We start from the raw sequence: 12300 nt of genomic DNA, 5'->3' as shown, positions 1-12300 counted from the left end.
CTCCGGCCTCCCTCCCCTTCCCTTAAATAGTCCATCTCCGGCCTCTCACCCCTAGGTAGCCCAGCTCCAGCCTCCCTTCCCCTCCTCTAAATAGACCAGCTCCGGCCTCCCTCCCCTTCCCCTAAGTAGCCCAGCTCCGGCCTCCCTCCCCCTCCCCTACTAATAATGTTGGCATTTGTTAAGCGCTTACTAGGTGCCGAGCACTGTTCTAAGCGCTGGGGGAGATACAGGGTCATCAGGTTGTCCCACGTGGGGCTCACAGTTTTAATCCCCATTTTACAGATGAGGCACAGAGAAGTGAAGTGACTTGCCCACAGTCACACAGCTGACAAGTGGCGGAGCCGGGATTCGAACCCATGACCTCTTACTCCCAAGCCTGGGCTCTTTCCTCGGAGCCACGCTGCTTCTCTAAATAATCCATCTCCGGCCTCCCTCCCCCTCCCCTAAATAGTCCATCTCCGGCCTCCCTCCCCCTCCCCTAAATAGTCCAACTCCAGCCTCCCTCCCCGTCTCCTAGGTAGCCCAGCTCCAGCCTCTTTCCCTCTCCCCAGAGAAGCAGCGTGGCTCAGTGGAAAGAGCACCGGCTTGGGAGTCGGAGGTAGTGGGTTCTAATCCCGGCTCTGTCGCTTGTCAGCTGTGTGACTTTGGGCAAATCACTTCTCTGTGCCTCTGTTACCTCATCTGTAAAATGGGGATGAAGACTGTGAGCCCCACGTGGGACAACCTGATTGCCTTGTATCTCCCCCAGCGCTTAGAGCACGTGCTTGGCACATAGTGCGTGCTTAACAAATGCTATCCTATATAAATAGCCCAGCCCCGGCCACCCCCAACTGGCCCAGACAGACCTGTTGTTGACCGCCTCTCTTCCTCTTGAAACCTTCCCCTCCCCTCCTTCATTTCCTCCCCCGCTTCCCATCTCTATCCATCTTCCCATCCTATCCCTTCCTCTCCCCTCTCCTTGTGTGGAAGCTGATTATGCATTATAATGAAGGATCAAAGAATCAGTGGTATTTCCTGAGCGCTTGCTACGGGCAGAGCACCGTTCTAAGCGCTTGGGAGCGTACAACAACAATAATAATTATGGTACTTGTTAAGCTCTTACTATGTGCCAAATGCTGTTTAAGCGCAGGGGTGGATTCATTCATTCGGTCATATTTATTGAGGGCTTACTCTGTGCAGAGCACTGTACTAAGCGCTTGGAAGGTACAATTCGGCAACAGATAAGGTACAAGTTAATCAGGTCGGACACAGTCCCTGTCCCTCGTGGGGCTACCACTCTTAATCCCCATGTACGGATGAGGCCCAGAGAAGTTAAATGAGTTGCCCAAGGTCAAACGGCAGACAGCAGAGCAGAATTAGAACCCAGATCCTTCTGACTTGCAAGTCCTTGCCCTACCACTAAGTCAGGCTGCTTCTTAATACAGCAGATTTAACGGACGTGTTCCCCGCCGAGGATGCGTCACTCCTTCCTATGACGCGAATGGAATGAGTTCATTAAGACGAACTGCCCCACGGCTGTCCGATCCATCAATCGATCAATGCTATTTGTTGAGCACTTGTGTGCAGAGCAATGTGCTAAGCGCTTGGGGGAGTTCAACAGAATTAGAGGACGCAGTCCCTGCCGGTAACCAGTTTACGGGCTTCAGGACGAGCTCAGATGGGACAAGTGGGATTACTCCAGTCAAATGCAATCGTTTTCCAGTAGTATTTTCTGGGAACGGCAGCCTCGCAAGTATTTACTAAATCCCACTTTGTGTAGAACATTGATCTCTGCTCTGGGGGAATTGCACAGAAGATAAAATAGACTGACTGTCCTTGTCAGGGAGGAGTAGTCTGAGACTCACAGACAACTCGAAAAGAAAATCTGACTCCTGTGGCGAAAGGCTCCACTAGCAACTGGGCAAGCGGACTGAGGATGGGATTTTTGTGTTTCAGCATTTATCCCCAAGAGATTTCTCTAGTAAGTGGAGAGGGCCAGTTTTCTCATCTGCAAAATTAAATACCTGTTCACTCTCTCCCTTAGGCCGAGCCCCATGCGGGACAGGGACTGTGTCCAACATGATTATCTCGTATCTACCACGATGCTTAGGACAGCGGCCGGCACGTACACAGTAAGTGCTTTACAAATATCATAAAAAATTGTGTGAGGTATTAATTTTAGGGTCTACACACCAGGAAACCTCTCTCCAGCATTGCGCAGCCCTATCAATCAGTGGTATTTCTTAAGCATTTACTCTGCCCACAGGTCCGTTCTAAATGCTTGAGAGAGTAAAAAGTACAGTTGGTAGAGGTGATCCCTGCCCTCAAGGAAATTGCTCTATTAGGTCATATTTTCCAATCCTTTAATTATCTTTGAAGGCTTCCTCCAAAACTCCTTGAATTTTCCACGATCCCATTAAGCTTTGGAGCCAGAATGAGACATAATGCTTTAGTCAGGACCTGACCAACCAACGGGAGTCTTCTCTCTCTAGTCTTCTATGTTGCTTACTCTTCCCAGTACGATTCTAGCTATTTCAGCAGCAGTGGCTTTGGGTAGTCCTGTCTTATGTTCATCTGGTTATTTACTATTATTCTTGAACCTTTTTTTTTTCTGCTGTAATCAGAGATGATCCTTACCCCCACCCTTACTCATTTTCTTTCACAAGCTCAACGAGATCTGAAATTGGTGGAAGTCACAGCTCCTGGCTCTATAACAAATCAGTGGGTTATATTCAACATCCTAGAAACCTAATCCCCTAGGCTAGTAGTGAAGATCTCAGTTCCAGAGATGGTGAATACAACTGTGTCCTGGACTTACAGAAATCTTGCTGAAAATGGGTCCACTGGCCATCAGTAGCACTTCTCACTTTGGGCAAACATACCCTTATATCTTCCATTGGGAAGCAGCGGGCCTGGGAGTCAGAAGGACCTGGTTACTAATCGCAGCTCTGCCGCTTCTCTGCTGTGGGACCTCAGGCAAGTCACTTAACTGCTCTGTGCCTCAGCTACCTCATCTTTAAATTGGGGATTAAGAGTGTGAGCCCAGTGTGGGACAAGGACTGAGTCCAACCTCATTAGTGTGTATGTACCCCGGTGCTTAGAACAGTGTTTGACACACCTACTGGGCAGTGGCATATTCTTCAGCCAGTTGAGGAGGAGATGATTCTAAGAGCTAAGAATGGCGTGTCTCTGGTTGCAAGACCAGTGAAGCTTGTTTGAAAGCCTTCTGGATCTGCTAATTTAAGATTATCCTGTTCACTCCACCAATGGCAAGTTGCTAAAGTTCCTCCCTAGATAAGCGAACCTCTTGAGGTTTAAAGTCTTGGCTAACCCAAACATTACCATCAGCAAAAAACTCAGCATTTTGATTTCAGAAAGGGTTTGAAGAGGAGAGGCAGCAGGGGCTTGCCGGATGAGGAGGAAGGAGTTGCAGACAGGACGAAAAGCGTGATCAAGCGTGAGCCAACTACTGCACTCAGCATTAGGATGGATACAAGATAATCAAGCCAGCCACAGTTGCTGTCCCTCATGGGGCTCACATCTAAGTAGGAGGGAGAATGGGTATCAGATCCCCATTTTCCAGATGAAGAAACTGAGGCCTCGAGAACTTAAAGTGACTCGCCCTTGATCACACAGCCCGCAGATAGAAGAGCTAGGGTCAGAACCCGGGTTTTCCGACTCTCAGGATCCTACTCTTTCCACGAGGCCATGCTGCTTCTCATTAATACAATTATTCATTATAGTGTTGAATATTTTATACAGAAAAACACATTAGGCATCCCTTCACCATCTTCTCGCTCATCAAGAAGACTGACATTTTTCGCTTAGTGTTTCTCATGCTTTCTGAAGCCAAACTGTCTGTTGACAGTTGAAATTCATTCAACATTTCCTACCCCACCAACTTCGATTCATTAGCTGATAAGCAAACCTTCACATACGCCAAAAGATCTCCACTGGATTCAAGATTCTAATCAGCTCTCATTTGTATTCTTGAACTCCTTCCAGGTTCTGATGATTATATAGTTTTTCAGGATATCATAATTGATCTTTACAGTAAAAATTTCCTTCCAATTCCTTGGGTTGGGCCAGACTGGAGCACTGCATAGCCATCTTGAACTGGTTAGGAAGGAAGCTATTGTAATACATTGAAGCGTAATTATGACTTGATCAAATTAAAATGCCAGAAATATCTACCTCACAGGGGTGGTGGGGAAAGTAATGCCTACTGTGTAATTGAGGATTTTTAAAGGATCTGGATAGTCTTACAAAAGATGCTATAAAAAGCATCAATAACCAAGTAACTATATTTCTGAAAACTTCATTCAACATCTTCTTATGTCAATAGAGTTAATTCACAGAAAGTTTTAAGATTTCCGCGTTAGCTCTAATAATAAATAATAATAATGTTGGTATTTGTTAAGCGCTTACTATGTGCCGAGCACTGTTCTAAGCGCTGGGGTAGACATAGGAGAATCAGGTTGTCCCACGTGGGGCTCACAGTCTTAATCCCCATTTTACAGATGAGGGAACTGAGGCACAGAAAAGTTAAGTGACTTGCCCACAGTCACACAGCCGACAAGTGGCAGAGCTGGGATTCGAACTCATGAGCCCTGACTCCAAAGCCCGTGCTCTTTCCACTGAGCCACGCTGCTTCTCCAGCTCTTTAAAGGCTATTTAGGAATTTTCTGTACTTTGGTATAAAAAGCTCTTAAAATTACTTTCTTTCAATCAGTTGATGTTGGACTTTACAATAATTTCAGCCAACAGTCAATTAAATTACTCCGGCCTGATTAACTCGTTCTGGGCTTGTCTTACTTTTTTCCCCTGGTGGCCAGTTTCAGACCCTTTCATTGGAGAGGGTAATGCAGATACCAAGCCATTTCTCTCAAACCAGTAACTTGGATTTCTAGGTAGACATTTTTTGTTTTGGGCCTGAGAAGGCTGAAACTATCATTTAAATGGGACTTTTTGGCTTATACATGCTTCCGGTTTAAACATTCTACCCGCCTTTCATTAGAAGTTGTCTGTCATGAGGTAAAAACTGTAAAACTTATTTATAAGTCCTGTTCAGTAAATACTATCATGTGAAGCAAGTGTCTCCAACTCAAGGGTCTTATTTTCTGAAGGTGTGAACACTATGGAGCAGAAGCTCCTTCATTAGACCTCAAGCTTCTCCAGGGTAGAAACTGAAAATTGTATTTGTTCCTGAATAAGCACTTAGCACAGTGCTTTGCACACAGTAAGTGCTCAGTAAATACGATCAAATTAATGAATGCCCAGTGTAGGACCTGCTCACAGCCAAGGACTCAATAAATATTGTAAATGAAGATGCTGATGATACAGAAAGATTACTTACTTTTTCCTTCACTTTTCTATATTCCCCCATCTAATAATAATAATAATTATGGTACTTGTTAAGTGCTTACTATGTGTGAAGCACTGTTCTAAGTACTGAGGTAGATTCAAATTAATCAGGTTGGACACAGTCCCTGTCCCACATAATGGCTCGCACTCTTAATCCCCATTTTACAGATGAGGTAACTGAGACCCAGAGAAGTGAAGTAACTTGCCCAAGGTCACATAGCAGGCATGTGGCGGGGCTGAGATTAGAACCCATAACCTTCTGACTCCCAGGCCTGTGCTCTATCCACTAAGCCACGCTGCTTCTCCCATCTCTCCCAACAGACTGTAAAGTTCCTCGTGGTCAGGGAAGATGTCTCGTATTTCTGTTGTCTTTTCCCAAGCGTTTAGTACAGTGCATTGCACCTAGTGTGTGTCCAGTAAATACTATTACTTCTACTCTCCAACCCACATCCACCTCATTTCACTGACAGATCATTCAGTTCTCTTTAGGGAGGACCATCCCTAAAATATTTCTGACAAATCGGGATCTGCATAAAATAAAGGAAAAACAAGTCAGAAGATGAGGGTGTTAATCCCAGCTCTGCTATTTTGCTGCCATGCAACTTTGGGCAAGTCATTTAACTCCTCTGGGGCTCAGTTTCCTCATCTGTAAAATGGGGGTTCAGTACCTGTTCTCCCTCCTAGATTGTGAATACCACAAGGGACAGCTACTGTGCCTGACCTGATCATCTTGCATCTACACCAGAGCTCGGTACAGTGTGTGGCACACAGTGAGCACTCAACAAATGTCATCATCATTAATATTATAGAGTTGATGGAAAATTCAGAAAAAGAAGAATAGGAAATGCATATGACAGAGAGAAGAGCATAAAGAAGGCAAAAACTTACAGGGGTTTCTGCAGGATGTGGCAGTAGTGGCCAAGAGGTGCTTAGGGAAGTTGGGGAGGAAGCTACTTTACACTGAATAAGATCCTCTGACCAAAGAGTGGAAGAAAGAAGGGTAGTAGATATTAGACAGCATAAGCGTCCTCAGTGACAAAACCCAAATCACCTGTGCTTCTGATTCTGGACACTTGCTTTTTGCTTTTGAAGATCCATTTTATCCCTCCTCATCAATCAATCATATTTATTGAGCACTTACTGTGTGGGGAGCACTCTACTAAATGCTTGAGAGATTACAATATAACAACGCGACATAGTTTGTAGACAGGTTCCCAGCCCACGATGGCTTACAGTTTAGAGGGGGAGACAAAGATTGATATGTTTCGGACAGCTACATAAGTGCTGTGAGACTGAGGGAGGGGTGAATCAAGGGAGCAAATCCAAGTGCGAGGCTGACACAGAAGGGAGTGGGAGAAGAGGAAATGAGGGCTTAGTCAAGGAAGGCCACTTGAAGGAGATGTGCCTTCAGTTAGGCTCTGAAGGTAGGGAGCATAATTGTCTGTCGGATACGAAGAGGGAGGGTGTTCCAGGCCAGAGGCAAGAAGTGGACAAGAGGTCAGTGGTGAGATAGCTCTTTGTGGGCAAGGAACCTGACATGTCTACCAAATCTGTTATATTGTACTTTCCTAAACATTTAGTACCGTGCTCTGCACACAGTAAGCACTAGATAAATCTGATTGAATGATTGATCAATAGCTCTCTGCACAGAACACTAGAGTAGAGCTCTAATGCTACTGGTGTGTGTAATGGTTTGAAGTGGGTGAGTAACTTTTCCTGGAAAACAGAGCATTTATCAAGAAAGGGGTCCAGCATTATCGGAGTGGTGAGAGGAATGTTGGCTCTTCAGCCAGAGCGGCTGGTAGGGTTTGCCAGCTGGGGCAACGCCAGGACATTTCTGGAATGAATTTTGCTCATCATGTGACCGAAGAGGGTGGAATATAAGCATAAGTTCCCTATGCTTTCCCTATATTTTCCCTAGTTCCTTGTTTATGTTTTCATTTGATTCTGCAATTTGCTAGAAGTGTACTCTAGTCTATGCTTTTTTCCTGTAGAGGGAGGCAGTGTCCTTCTTAGAAAGGAATATATGTACACTTTTAAACATTTGTACAAGGTTAGGGTAGAAACCATTTTCTTCATTATAGTTACAGACTTAAAAATGTATAATGCCTTGCTATGCATACATTTAGATATTTTTAAAACCCACAATTGATAGGTATTAAGATTCCACACTTCCTGAGAGTATTTAATTTGGAGAATCAAGACCATCGCTCTTGATGATGTATAGATATCCACCACCCAGGCCTATTCCTTCCAAAATGATACATACTTGGCAATATTTCCAAAGGCTATTTGTATGGTTTATACCAGATGGCCTCGTTTTCAGCTGATCTCACCTGTGTGGGTGGGAGGGGGAGCAGGGGGATTGGCCAAGGTGTGCCTGGCTCTCTTGAGAGCCATCAGTGGGCAAATCTTTATACCCCATTAATATAATGGGGATGCTAAACTCAGGATGAGAATGATGATCAGATTGGAAAGAAGGAGAGGGGTGGAAATGATGATCAGTTTGGGACTAGGGTTAGGATAGGAAGCATTATGCAGCCCCCAGGAAGACAGTGGGAGGAGTACTGAAAATCCTTAAGAACTCAGGGAAAGGAAGTCTAAAAAAATACACATTTTCAGCTTTTCAATTATGAAGCTCTGAAGGTAGAGATGAGTAATTTAAATTGATAATCCTACCCTGATTTTTGATACTGGACAGCACAAGTCACTTAACTTCTCTGTGCCTCAGTTACTTCATCTGTAAAAGGGGGATGAAGACTGTGAGCCTCACGTGGGACAACCTGATTACCTTGTATCCCCCAGCGCTTAGAACAGTGCTTTGCACATAGTAAGCACTTAACAAATACCACCATTTATTTTATTTTATTTATGGTGAAAATGAAGATACTGTATTTGCAGCAGTAACAGGATAAATATGTTTTGAAACTTTCTGTAGGGTGTTGTGGCTTCTGCCCATTGCCTGGATTTTTAGAGGTCTAAGATTTTTTTGTATTACAAAGGCCCAGAAATAACTGATAAATATATATTTCTTTTTTCAAAAGAGAAAGCAGATGGCTTAATATTGAAGTAATTGGCCTTTGGCTCCTCTGGAGATTAAAATTCCAATGGGTTCAGCATTTAGGTATGTTTCTGGACAAAATAAAAAATGAATACTAATAAATCTGCCTTAAGTTTAATGACGTTTTCCTAGAACTCCAAACACAAGGGTTTTGTTTTAGGAGTGAATGGCCTGCATGTCTTTTGTATAACTGAACAAGCCCAGCCCTCCACAAATTCAGAAAAGTTTGCAGTTTTGTCCACTTGCCACCTTAGTGCCCAATATGTAGTAAGAAAAATTGCAAATTTTCAAGTGCCTAAAATTGAATGTCACCACCTAGTTTCCACTGGGCCATTTGTTTTCATTTTGAGCTTCTGATCCGCTGGCGTTGGACACCTTTAAATAAAGATGATGAAAGTGGCAAGTCTTCAATCAAGTTGAAATAATAAGAAGATAAATAATGGTATTTAAACACTTACTTTGTGCCAAGCATTGTTCTAAATGCTGAAATACACAGAGAGGTTTGAGAAGCCTAGTGGAAGAAGGAATTGACCCAAATGAAGGTCTGCCCCTTCTAAATATTTGGCTGGAGGTTGTGAGAAGGTAGCTTTATGGAACAGGCACCTTCGCTTTTCGTTTGCTTATTCCCTGGTTCTCAGCCTGCAAAGGGAAATGGCTAGCTAGTCAAAAATATGGCCCTTTTCTTTTTAGTCGGAGATTGAAGTGCTTCACGCAGCTACCAGGCCCACCAGACACTTCAGTAGGCTCTTAGGACTTGCACTTATCTCTGGAAATAGTGTTTCTTCAGCAATTTTTGTTGTGTTTTCATGCTACAGGCATGTTTTATGTCTTTTTTGTTTTTATTCTGTCTCCTCTGTTACTAGCAATCACTGTGGTATTTGTTAGGTGCTTACAATGTGCCAAGTACTGTATTAAGTACTGGGGTATTTTCAAAATGATCTGATCTTGTTAGTCTGACGGATTCATTGAGCACTTACGGTGTGAAGAGCACTGTACTAAGCTCCTGGGAGAGTGTGATATAACAGTGAACAGACACATTCCATGCCCACAACGACCTTACGGTCCAGAGGGAGAAGCAGACATTAATATAAATAGATAAAATTACAGATATGTACATAAGTGCTGTGGGGCTTGGAGAGGGATGAAAAAAGGGAGCAAATCAAGGCGAGGCAGAAGAGAGTGGGAGAAGAGGAAAGGGGGACTTTGACAGGGAAGCCTTCGTGGAGGAGATGTGACTTCAATAAGGCTTTGAAGATGGGGAGAGTAATCTTGTTAAAGGACCAGAGACCATGTCCTATCCTTTCTAACCTCTACGGTTTCCAATCCTGTCCCTGGTACAGAATGTATATTACATTAATGCAATTAATAAAAAATGGTAATGATGCTAATCTCGATCTATTATTATTATTGTGTCTTTTAAGCATTTACTATGTGCTAAGCATCGTTTCAAGTGCTGGGGTTGATAGAGTGTAATCAGGTCAGACACAGTCCCTGTCCCACATGGGGCTCACGATCCATCAATGGTATTTATTGAGCACATACTCTGTGCAAAGCACTGTACTGAGCATTTGAGAGTATAATACAATAGAGCTGGTAGACATGTTACATGGCCAAAATGACCTTACAGTCTAGTTGAATCAAATTTAACCTAAAGCAATGAGGAAGGTGGTCTGTATGCCTTTCCTACAGTTCTTCAGTCTTTTGCAGTGGTATAATTTTTTCCGGAAAAAAAGTCTGAGAAGAATTTTAAAATGTGCTTTTTAAATCCTTGTTATCAATGTGGCAAGTGCAATTTAGTAGCTAGCATGAACACTTTAAAACACAATCATATTGTAAATCTAAGTAACTGGAACAATTTTTTTTAAATCTCATGCAAAAATATATGCCATATATTCCTCAATGATAATTGAATATGAAGGGGGTAGTTGGGGGAGAAATTTTCACTTTTCTTACTGGAAAAATGCTACTTGCGGGCAAGGAGTGTGTCTACCAATTCTGTTATATTCTACTCTCCCAAATGCTTAGTACATGTGTTCTGCACACAGTAAAGTGCTCAGTAAATATGACTGACCTTTTTCAAAGAAACATTACCATTTGTTATAAGCCTTTTTACATTTGAAGTAGGTGTCTAAATATTTTGATTAGTTGCATATGGTTACATTTTTTAAAAAAGATTTCTGTTACTCTATCCCTAGGCCCAAAATGAATTACAAATGTTAATTGATAATGCATTGGGCAGGAAATGTCACTGTTTATGGTAATGTTGTACTTTCCCAAGTGCTTAGTACAGTGCTATGCACACAGTAAGTGCTCAATAAATACAACTGAATGAATGAAGTGGCAGAAGTCCAAAATGGCAAAAAGCTGTAACCACTTTAATAGTAGTTTCCCCTACCAGTCAAAAGAAGGTTGAATTTGGCAAGTTCAAGCATATTCTGAAGAGGCAGAAACTTCTTTTTCCAGTTATATTCCTAGAAATAATGTTATTTTACCTCAGTTGGTTCTCATAAACAGACCCAACATAGACAGCATGAATCAGTCAGGCATTTCTATAAAAAGGGAACTCAAAACAAGAATGCATGTAAGAATCGTGACATTTGTAGTAGTCAACAAGATCAGACACTTCCGATTCCTTGGCCATGTTAGGGCCTGTTCAGAGGCAGCTAAAAACTTGGTTTAGAGAAGAACTACAAACTACGAAAGTGTTAGAAAATAAGACTACGAGGAAAACATGAAAGAACCGGATTGTTTAGTCTGGGGATAAGAAGCCAGAAGACAATATATTTACCATTTTTGAGCAACTGAAGGGTGTTAGAAAGAGAATGCTTATCAGTTCTCAACTTTTTCCATTGAAATAGAATTAGAAAAAAAGGGCCATACAAAAAGTAGGAGAGATTTAGGGTTATTGTAACGCAACATTTCCAGACAGTGAGGGTTATAAGGCATTACAATAATTTATTGAGGGAGTTTATACTGTTGGTGGATGAAAATCCAGTGCACAGTCTACAGACTTTGTCATGCTGGACTACCATATAAACTATTGCAGGCTGTAGGTGAACCATATGAATGAACCCTATTCAAAGTATATGGCACTGTCTTCCATCAGGGACCTTAGAGCAAATAATTCATAAATTTTTCACAAACTATGCTGAGCCTCTAGACTGTAAGCTCACTGGGGGGAGGAAATGTGTCTGTTATACTGTATTCTCCCGTGGCTCAGTGGAAAGAGCCTGGGCTTGGGAGTCAGAGGTCATGGGTTTGAATCCCAGCTCTGCCACTTGTCGTCTGTGTGACTGTGGGCAAGTCACTTCACTTCTCTGTGCCTCAGTTACCTCATCTGTAAAATGGGGATTAACTGTGAGCCTCGCGTGGGACAACCTGATTACCCTGTATCTACCCCAGCGCTTAGAACAGTGCTCGGCACATAGTAAGCGCTTAACAAATACCAACATTATTATTATTATTATTCCCAAGTGCTCAGTACAGTGCTCTGCAACACCATAAAACACTCGCTAAATGTGATTGACTGACTGACTCTAACATGTGGTTGCCCTATCTGACTTTCCATCTAAGCAGCAGGAGGAGATGAAGAGAAAGAGAAGAAATAACTTTAAACTGTTCAGTGTTTTGCTATATTTTTACTATATTGTGGCTGCTGAGAGATAGAAGTAGTTTAAGCATGATTTTGTTGCTCCTGCTTCCTGCAGTTTTTAAAGCAAAGGAGGTTGTTTTAAAACACTGAAGAAATAAATTCACTTAAATCTTCAATAAAAAGTTGGCATGACTCTCTTCACCAAGGATTCATTCATTCATCCATTCAACTGCATTTATTGAGTGCTTACTGTGTGCAGAGCACTGTACTAAGCACTTAGTACAATTCAACAATAAACAAATTC

The 12300-nt window shown here is 42.6% G+C and overlaps 1 long non-coding RNA gene across 2 annotated transcripts in view; it reads left to right on the top strand.

Moving 5' to 3' along the window:
- Positions 1 to 2029: 2029 nt before the first annotated feature.
- LOC114805886 overlaps positions 2030 to 12300 on the top strand; it is a 58649-nt gene continuing 48378 nt past the window's right edge. Inside the window, exon 1 of one of the 2 annotated variants that reach the window (XR_003753973.2) lies at positions 2030 to 2111. This is a non-coding gene — a long non-coding RNA (uncharacterized LOC114805886). The remainder of the gene's footprint in view (positions 2112 to 12300) is intronic. The other variant, XR_003753972.2, reaches the window with a different exon arrangement.

This window comes from Ornithorhynchus anatinus, chromosome 20, assembly GCF_004115215.2.
Source record: "Ornithorhynchus anatinus isolate Pmale09 chromosome 20, mOrnAna1.pri.v4, whole genome shotgun sequence".
Lineage (NCBI taxonomy): Eukaryota > Metazoa > Chordata > Mammalia > Monotremata > Ornithorhynchidae > Ornithorhynchus > Ornithorhynchus anatinus.
The sequence above is the reverse complement of the archived record's forward strand: the minus strand, read 5'-3'. Positions and strand labels throughout refer to the sequence as shown.